The sequence below is a fragment of the Dendrobium catenatum genome, unplaced genomic scaffold (assembly GCF_001605985.2).
Source record: "Dendrobium catenatum unplaced genomic scaffold, ASM160598v2 fragScaff_scaffold_1557, whole genome shotgun sequence".
NCBI classification, from domain to species: Eukaryota; Viridiplantae; Streptophyta; class Magnoliopsida; order Asparagales; family Orchidaceae; genus Dendrobium; species Dendrobium catenatum.
In genome coordinates this window covers 1,055,211-1,066,103 of record NW_021320019.1, presented here as the reverse complement: position 1 = coordinate 1,066,103, position 10,893 = coordinate 1,055,211, and positions in this window count along the sequence as shown.

Below are 10,893 nucleotides of genomic sequence, written 5' to 3'. Positions count from 1 at the left end.
GTGCACTTCGCACAAATAGTTTGTATACACAATGGTAAAACTAAAGGGTAAAACAATTGAACCTGCATGGGCCCCAGGCGAGCGTGTTTTGATATACACGTGACGATCTAGGGATGCTTGCGCGGTGGTTGAAACAAGTGGATAATATTAGTGTCGAACCCGATCCTCCATATACGGGGTCAATAGGATCACAAAGGTTCGAACTTCCTCAGACAAATATAACGATTTGCTCTGACGCATCATCTGTTTCACTCTTAGGCTAGACAAGCCTATTATATATCTAAGTGTGATGGTTCAATTACCAATTCAATTAGGTCTTTAAGGCCTATTTATAAAACAAAAAAGACAAGTGAATTCAGGTTCGAAATCTGATCCTTCTATACGGTGCAAATAGAAAGTCGACAGGTCGTCGAACCGCATTAACAAATATAACCAGGTTAGTGACGAACCGGATATATTTGCTTTATTAAACGTTTCATATTTTAAGGGTCTTCAAGGCCTACAACAATATATTTCGAATGCTTCGGTGTGCCGGCACATAGAAAAGTACTCTCTCGCCCTCACTCGATCACTGGATCAGCCGCCTCCTCTCCACGCTACTCCGCTCTGCTAAGTCTACCATGACACACGTGTCCAAAACAAACCTCCTACTCGGAGCTTTTCGACCCGGAAAGCTTAAAACATCTCCTGGCCTTACAAAAACCGCGTCGGACTGCCCCTATCCTCGCTTCTCTCTCTTATCCTCTCTATGTCTCTCTCCGTATCCATATTCCAAGTCTATTTATCTCAATATCGGTTCTCAATATGCGCTTATAATATAAATTTATCCTTATTCGACATCTATTACAATCTCTCTCTCTCTCTTCTATTGATTCGCGGTTCCGTGCTTGAGTCCGCTGGCAGATCTTCCACTACCTGAGTTGATCCTCCCCTCTGCTATCATAATAATCTCACAGACCAAAAATACGCTCTCCAAAGTGTGTTTATGATGTTGCAATGGGAAAGTTACCCAAAACTCCACCTCAAAAATACTCATAATGAAAAATCCCGCCAAACAACTTCCACCACAAAACCCAAATAAAAAACCACAAAATCCCAAAAATTTCCAAAAAATATTTAAGAGGTGGATTAGGGAACATAAAACTGCCTAGTCAAATGCCAGCTTGGATTAGGCATAAAAATCAAAGTTCGCAGGCCCTCCGCAGTGGAAAAAGAGGGTTTTATTCGAGGGTCGGTACAAATTATTAAGAAAATATACGATCAGTCATGCGAGAGACGAAGGAGCTAAAATTGTCAGGTCGGATTACATAATATTTTTTGGGGGCGTTTGGAACTGCATATAATAAGATTCTTGAACTCCCGTAGCACTCGTCGGGGTTCTTCTTAAACTTCACGATTCATATTCAAATACAAAAAAGTACAAATTAATTTCAAATACTATATAAAATTAAAACATTATATTGTGCCATTTTCAGTTGAGAAATGGAAAATAAATAGCAAGATTATAAAAGTTTTAAAATGAGGTTTACGCAATGCACGCAAACATTATAGGATTTATGCTGTATCTAAGAATCATTTAACATTTTAGTTTTTAATTTCTTAATAATACTCCTGCATAAATTAATGTAATATCTCTTTTCGGATGCAGCCGCCAATTTGTCATCAAGTAGATGCACCCTACTTGCCCGTCCATTTGCATATATGGCCGCTTTCCGTACGGAGAATAGAGCTGATCACAACTACACCAATGCCTTCGGATGTCGCAATTGTCACTCGTCCGGCGCACCATAGCTTTGCTATCTCCTGCTTGTTGTTGGGGCAGCACCGTGCGTTTTAGCTTATATATATATATATCACTCTTTACTTTTAGAAGGTCCATATTAATAAATATACATTAACTATATTCATCTGCTGAGGAGCATTTAATTTCATGCAAATATGATGTCGAAGAGACTCTCTATCAATTAGTGAATGATAGATAATTATATATAGTCATCGAGTGAAATATACGTGCTTAAGGTAAGCGGAATCTTCTAATATCATTATGAGGTTTAAATAGAGATGGGTTCGCAGCGGCTTTTAAAAATAAATTCAAGCCCAAGTAAATTGTCATATGATCTCGCGCAAACTCTCATCCAAGCAACTTGGATATTATGCCAGAACTTGCAAGCATCTACTAAGGCACGAAAGTAAACCCAAACGGGGACTTCTAACATAATTTGATCAAAATCCCGCGAGCTCCCAATTACTAAGATAGGGTGGGGTGCTGGTATGTCTATTTGAAAAAGCTTTCGCTTGCCAATATAAGTAAAAAATGATCTAAACCAAGAAATAATCCTAAAAAAATTTTTAATCATAAGAACGGCTGATGAGATGAATCCAAACTCGAGCTCGGAAAGATCACTCTAATTAACTATAAAAACACTAAAATCTCACAAAGTTCGAATGGCTCAACCTACTTATTAGGTTTACCATGAACAACTCGCCCTCTATAAAACTACCGAGCTGCGGTAAATAATAAATAGTCAATAATCAAAATGGAAACTTTATAACACTTCAAACATTTAGACTAAACATAGCCACATCGTCCTCTACCATTAGAGAAAATAGTATAGCTTGACTCTGGACAATCAGCAATACGATAGCCCAAAGAGTAGCGTTCTCGACATTCTCCTCAATACTATCCTAATCGATCCCAAATTTCGTCAGCAGAAATACGAATAGACTTGAAACACAGTTTGGGAAGAATTCAAACCATCAATGTGGTGGAGCGGCCTCGCGATAACGGAGAGTGGCCTAAACGTGACAGCTTATATTCAAATCTAGCGGAGTGTGCTCACGAGTCAATCCAACGACGCTCTACAGATCGCACCAAGAGTTTTGATTCTCAATTTAAAATTCAAAGCTCCCAAGTAAGAATTGCTCTTTTATATAGAGTCTCTATAGGGGGGCATCAACATTGGACGTATCTCATCTAAACTCCGCCTCTTAACTTCCTGTCGCGTTAATATTCCTTCTAAAGTCATCGTCAGCGTATCAAAAAAAAAACCCAAATCGTGTTCTCGTAATTTGGAAAGTCAAGACAGAAGAATATGAACCGGGAAACTAGTATTTGTGCTAACTGAGACCATCCGGACCTCGACACGGCACCGGACTCGCACTTCGGTTGCTTACCAGACAGAGACATACTCGCCAAACTTCTGTACCTATGCGACTACTTGTATCACGGGATGTCTGGATCTTCTACCTAACAGCCAAGGTTAACTCTAGATTTTCTTGCCCAATCATATTCGCGCACCTTGGCTCCTGATCCGCCACGGACACCAATTGACGCCGGATTGATGGACTATCATGGACTGCACCTCTCCGTTAGCGCATTTCTCCTGCTAGTCTCGACTCTTCTGAGTTTACAATTTCGACTTTTGACTATATGAGTGAGACTATGTGAGTTGTCGACTGGCTAATTTCAAGGATGAATCGGACGCTTATTATTTCTCTCAATATTACTATTTTGGTGAGGGCTATTTAATCAGGTCTGAGCTGTCCTCGTTGGAATTTCCTTTTATCCCTAGGTGTTCTTCCATCTAACAAATATAGCATTTCCAATTTTCTTATGTTTATGTATGACTATTTCCGCAACAATGCAAGATAAGAAAAGTCTAACGAATCTGGAACCATCATGTAATATTCACTTATTATTCGTTGCTTATAATTAGTATATAATAATATATATCGCAAGCACGATCCACTACCAATGCATATGCTCAATTATTGTATCAACAAATTAACACAATGTCACCGCGTATGTCCATTTTGGCTAAATGGAGGCGTGTTCATTACTAATAGTTTCTTAGTATGTAGATATGGGCGTGATTTTACCAAATGAGATTTTCTGATAGTGAGAATATAAAATTTTCTCTCCATTTTTGAAAAGATATTATAGTTCATACTATATAGAACTATGAGATAACTTTACTACTATAGCTATAGCCTAAAAAACTGAAATAATTGCACTAATTGAACCTTTACCGCCGTCAATGGAGCGAATACTCCTAATAAGAACATCTTCATCCACTTAAACGTTTCTCTCCGATATATCAAATTTAACTGGAATTAGTGGAGTGTTTATCGCATTACCTCGCATAAAGTGCATGGACTACTCTAGGGGGAAAAGAGAGAGGGATCAAAGGGATATTTCGGGACCTGACACGTTTGTGGGGCGGTTCATTGATTCTGGGATTTGATATTTAGTTCTTTAATAATTCAGTTGATATAAGTTTACTAGTCTAGTGGGCAATAACATGACCTATTATCTTTGTTATTGGTCTCTTTGGTTTTTCAGGGATGATCTGCTCTTACTGTTTATTTTCATGTTTTAAGAATTTATAGGAAGGTTATAAGATTCAAACGTCTGCACCGACCAAATTAATGAGTAATATTATTAATTTCTCTTTTCCAAAAGTTTATCACTTCATTGATTAAATTTTAATTAGTATGTTTTCATAATTCTCAGATCAATCCAATGAAGCTATTTTTGACTGGAAGAGGATACTCTTAAGGGATTTTCACAGTTTGCTATTAAATTATTAGAAGAAGGGTGTATTTTCTTGAGATAACTACATATATAGCATGACAAAGTTATTGTGTTGAGTTACTTTTCTTAATTTTTATGACTACATTAATGTAATTACATATATTGATATTGAAATAATATTGACATAAAATGTTGAGCAAGTTTTAATAAGCACCTGGAAAGGGGCTAACTTATTATTCATCTCATAAGGTCTACATTAACTCGCGGGCCAAAATATTAAGGGCTGACTGTAACAATGTGCTTTGATAGATTAAATTAAAAAGTTTTGATGTAGGTGAATTCGGTTCAACTAACGTGTAATAGCCTACTTCTTCCGTGTAATCCTATTGATCAAATTCCGGGGAACTAATAGTGCTAGATACGGATGAGTGTAGAAAATGTAAATAAAAGTGGTAAGAAAGGCCCGGATTGTGTGAAAATAAAATTATTAATAGAACATAATAAAAGTTGGAGGTAAGTTATAAAGATTGACAGATTGATACATGATAAACATTATGTAAGAAAAAATGAAATCAAAAGATGAATGTCCCTCGCCTATTGGAGACTTTCGAGCGGGGGTACTTTGAAAGTATTTGTAGACGCCTTCTGTCTGCTTATACGAAGGTTGCAGATCCGATGGCGTGGCGTAGCAGCTCAGGGATTGAGTTGTTCGCTGCTTCATACAGGTAGACTGTCGTGCACTACTTGTTGTTTTCTACAGGTGGATCGTAGTGCACTAACTAATCTCCTGCCTTAGGGTCGTATGAGCTCGCACTTGTTGTATTCTTCTTGCATTATGATTTTTTATCCTTTCAGTACATCCGTTAATATTGCATCCAGATAGGTAGATGTATTTCTTCACAGACTGAAATTGACTTCAGGATACTGCATTTACTGAAGTCTTTCTGCATCTACCCCTGGGTGGTATGTTATACATACATCTGTATTTGTTGAGGGATTGTATGTATTGCAGATCTTTTTTGGCTTTCATGGATCTTATTTGTATATGAATTGCGCGCGGGATATTGCTATATATGTGCATTTAATAGCTGCTTGATTGGTTTAGATTGTGAGGGCACCTTTCATAACCACTGGATGTACCTTTTCCCATGTATATGCAACATACATGTCTTCCACAAGTTAATCAGTATTAACGAATGCTTGATGTGTTGTCCATCTTTCTCTTCCATTTATTTGTAGGAATGCTGCATTCATTACACATTTTTTTATTTTATTCATGAATATCCCCTTCATTGCAATCGTCCCTACCTTGCATCTATGATTGAAATGAATATTGTTCATGGATGCATTAGAGATTCCATGTCATTACTCATGATCAAGTTGTGAATTTGTCTTGATCATTGCTTGTTGATGAAAGAAGTTCCCAATTGATTCATTGCTATTGATTGAAGGGGAATTATTGCATGCATTCACAATCTATCCACCATTGTTGATTGTAAGCTAATATATTCACTTGCACTTCATTCATGATTGTAAGCCAACTATTTCTTTACTACATATATTTTGCATGAATTCATAAGAATCATTGTTTGTTGTAGGCTCTTGGACCTCCTTTGTAGATCCTTGTTCATCCATTGATATTTAAATAGATGATCAAAAATATCATCTACCATTTGTATGAATTAGGATGAATACTACAATTCAATCATTGTCATTTGCATGAAGGTTACATTGAGCATCAAATGGCATCAACATTATTATTAAATGAATGACACTTGCAAAATCCATTGGCTTACAAATTTCACATACATTCACTTGTATTTTCCTTATGCATTCATCAAGTGAGGGCTCAATTTTATTCAGGGTTGAGTCCTTTGCATTTGGTTCCAGCTTACATTCAATTCATCATTAATTGTTGCAAATGAGCCATGCTTATACATGATCACTTGTACTTGAGTTATAATTCATTATTATGCAAATTATGGTTTCATTTTCAAGTTCCATGTCGCCCTTCATAGAGTTCAACTTATATGCTCATTTCTCATTTGGATTTGATTCTAATCAAGTCCAAGCTTATAAGTTAAAATTTATAAGTTATTTTGTTTAAGTTCAAATCAAATCTACATAATATATGAATCAAGTTCAAAGTTTATGTCAAGTTTATAGTCAAGTTTATATTCAAATTTTCAATTAGCTCATTTGATGTTTCAACCAAACTTAGTCCCAACTCATGTCCTTGCTTGAGCCCAAATAACAAGCTCAAGTCATATGTCACATGTCCTTCATATGTTCAAAGAGAGTTCAGGCTCAATGTGAGCCTCTTCATTTCATCGAGTCCCCTGCTGTTCTTGCAAGTGCAATTTTATGTCCAAATTGTTCAAGTCATGATTCACTTCAATTTCATTTGATTGAATTTGATTTAAATTTGATTTTTATGCACAAGTTATATCCAAATTAAGAGAAAAGCGTGCACGGTAGGTGCCCTCGGACGAGGACACCGCGGCCATGAAATTTTGTTCCCCCACCACGCCAGAGAAAGGCGTGCATGGGTCTTCGATACCTGTTGCAAAAGAGAAGCAGTGGTTTCCCCGCAAGCGGGTACTTATGGTAAATAATAATAATAAAAAAAATAGTTGTTTCCCCGCGAGCGGGTACTTATGAATATCCCGATCTCGTCTTAGGCACTGCACCGGGTTCCCTTCCCACCACGCTAGAGAAAAGCGTGACAAATTTCAGTGAAAATTTTGGCAGCCTCCCGGCGTCTCCCCTGTTTAGGAGAAAATTGGGCCTCCCGCCACGCTAGAGAAAAGCGTGCACGGTAGGTGCCCTCGGACGAGGACAACGCGGCCGTAAAATTTTTGTTCCCCACCACGCCAGAGAAAGGCGTGCATGGGTTCGTAGGAACCGGTTTAAAGCAAGTAATTTTATATTTGACCCTATCTCATCGTAGGCGTCGCACCGGATTCCCTTCCCACCACGCTAGAGAAAAGCATGCATGAGTTGGTTTTCCGGTCCGACATTAACGCCAAGAATGAGGTTTTGTGATTACCCGCCCTGTCGCAAACATCGCAACGAATTTCCTCCTACCACGCTAGAGAAAAGCGTGCATAGGTGGTCGTTCGTCGCGTTGCAAGCGCCGGGACAGGTTTTCTAAAATTTGCAAAATTCTTCTTTTTTTTTTTACTCTTCTTTTTTTTGCTTGCTTTCTTCCCCTTTTTTTTTTTTTTTTTCAAACCCTTTTTTTTTTTCTTTTTCATTTTTTTTTTGCAAGCTCCTTTTTTTTGTCTATTTCCATTTTTTTTTATACATACACATACATGACTTTACAAGTATTGGACCTTTGGAAACTACAATAGCTATCAAATGTGAATGCATCCTTTCACAAGCCTCCAACACAGGTGCCAGGTGATCTTGCTTGTATTGAGTAATAATCATATATTTTTGGAATGATTCTCAGATTTTCTTCTCATGAACAGACCAAGCATACTCTTGCTCTTTCACAATTTTGGGATGAACGACGAATTTGTATCTTCTTTAAATTTTCTAATCTATAAGCAACGATCTTTAAACAGCTAATGGCTTTAGCAAAACCTTTCTAAGATCTGTAAGTTAAACCTCAAGAACATTAGTCTTCCAAGGAGCTTGATCCATGGGAGTAACGGTACCAAGCTTTAATCTCCTCTTCTGTATGTTAAGGATATTAACTATACTTGGAAGAAAAATAATTGCCAACGCACAGGCTAATGTCTTCATTGTTGTGGGACCCTTCCCTATTTTTCAATTGAACCAATGTTTTCATGGCAAGCTCTCGAAGTGGTTCAATTTTCAGCATCAGGAGAAACTTGTGTAGCTTATTATTTTTCATCAAATACTTCTCAGGATAGGAAAGGATAGTGCTATGAAGAATGCAACTCTCATGCACATGCTGAATTGCATGTGTAACATCCTCATATACGTAGGAAGCATCATACTCCAACTAAGCATTTCTGAAATGCTGGACAACATCTTTCACCTTGTCAAAGTAAAGATCTCTCGGCACCTTGCTCGAACAAATCTGAATGTTGTAGTGAAAGCTTCTCCCATGCCCTTTCTTGCCTTAATAGAAAGAATTGACACCACGATAGCAAGGTGAACGCTCCAACAGCCCTTCACTTCTCTCTTGGTCAAACGAACCTCATGACATGTTGCTTGCTTGAAGGGACGAACAAGAAGCCCTCGTCCTTGTGAGAGGAATGGATAACAGCTCTTTCTTCTCTTGGTTTGAATGGAAGAAGATTGCAGTGGCACCCCTTCTCTTTCTCTTCCTTTTGATTGCTGTAGACATGAGAACTAGGGATGGAGAGAGAGGGCGGCTTCTTGTGACTTCCAGAGAACGAAAAGTCGAAGAAAGGGAGAGCAGGATACGTGAGGCCGTGAGGGGTTAGGGCCGGCTGATGTGCATAAGTAGGAGAGCGTGAGGGAGAGGGGAGGATTGTATATGGAAGAACGGGAGTCCGAGAGCCAACATAAAAAACTCTATTCAAGTTGATTTTAACGATGAGGAGTATCATCTAATCGAGGCTATTCACTGGATATTTGGGAAAAGACCCTCATCTAAGGATTCCACCGGATTTTAGGGGATTTAGCAGAAATCAGAGCAGCCGAGGTAATCAAAATTGATGAGATTTTGATATCTCATTTGACTTTGATTTTTTATTTTTCATCTTCTTCTTTTTTTAACATTAATAATAATATTATTATATTATTATTAATGTCATTAGTAATTTGAAAGTGGCTGTTAATTACTAATTTCAAGGAGAAAAGCGTTGATCTTCGTACATTGCCTCCAAATTTGTGCAACATGCCTCATTTTGTGTGCCAATTTTGTAAATATCCTTTTTGAACAAATTAGCAGTGTATTTAGGGTACTAACGATGTTTCGATCGCAGTGACACAGTCCGTTTTGAAATCGGACATCGTTCGAGCATCGTCGAGGCCTTGTTTCCCTTGTAGTGCGTACCTTCGCAACATATTTGAATCGCTTCTTTGAAATTTGCGACACCACATCAAACGATCCAATTTGATCAAATAAAATGTAGAATTTTAATGCCGACGACGTTTCGGACGCAATGGAGCTATCCGTTTGTCGATCCAATATCGTTTCGTCACCGGCGAGGCTAATTTCCCTCGTAGTGCGTGCCTTCACATCAAATTTGGATCACCTTTGAAATTTGCGACACCACCTCAAACGATCCAATTTGATCGAATAAAATGTAGATTCTTAATGGAGACGATGTTCCGGACGCAATGGCATTGTCCGTTTGTCGATCGGACGTCGTTCGAGCGTCTTCGAGGCCTCATTTCCGTCGTAACGCAGGCCTTTATATCATATTTGCATTGCCTAAAAATTCACCACCATCTCGGATGAACCAAATTTATTAAATAAAATGTATATCCTGAATGGCGACGACGTTCCGGACGTAATGTCGCTGTCCTTTTGTCGATCAGACGTCGTTCGAGCATCTTCGAGGCCTTGTTTCCATCGTAACGCAGGCCTTTGTATCATATTTGAATTGCTTAGAAATTCGCCACCATCTTAGATAATCCAAATTTATTAAATAAAATGCATTTTCTGAATGGCGATGACGTTCCGGACGTAATGGCGCTGTCCGTTTGTCGATCGGACATCGTCCGAGCATCTTCGAGGCCTTGTTTCCGTCGTAACGCAGGCCTTTGTATCATATTTGAATTCTTAGAAATTCGCCACCATCTCAGATGATCCAAATTTATTAAATAAAATGCATTTTTTGAATGTCGGCGATATTCTGGACGCAATGGAGTTGTCTGTTTATCAATCGGACGTCGTTCGAGCATCTTCGAGGCCTCATTTCCGTCGTAATGCAAGCCTTTATATCATATTTACATCGCCTAGAAATTCACCACCATTTCAGTCGATCCTAATTTATTAAATTAAAAGTAGACTCTTAATGGCGACGACATTCCGGACGCAACGGTGCCATCCGTTTGTCGATCGGACGCCATGTCGTCTCCGTAGAGGCAAATTTCCTTGATATGCGTATCTTTGCATTACATTGGGATTCGTATTCACAAATCTAGATACTCAAAATTGAATAAACAAAATGTAGTTTTCATAGGTTGGCAACATTCCGGATGCAACCATGAAGTCTGTTCGTTGATCTGGGATCATTTGACCAGTCTCGCGCTTTAATTTCGGGTATTGGTCGTCCCTTTTGACCGATCTCGTCTGATTCAATTGCGAGGGGCCTCGACCTAGCAGAATTTAGTGTCCTGAACGCAACGATACCATCCATTTGGCATTCGGAGGTCATTTGACCCTTCAAATAATGTGTTGTATCAAC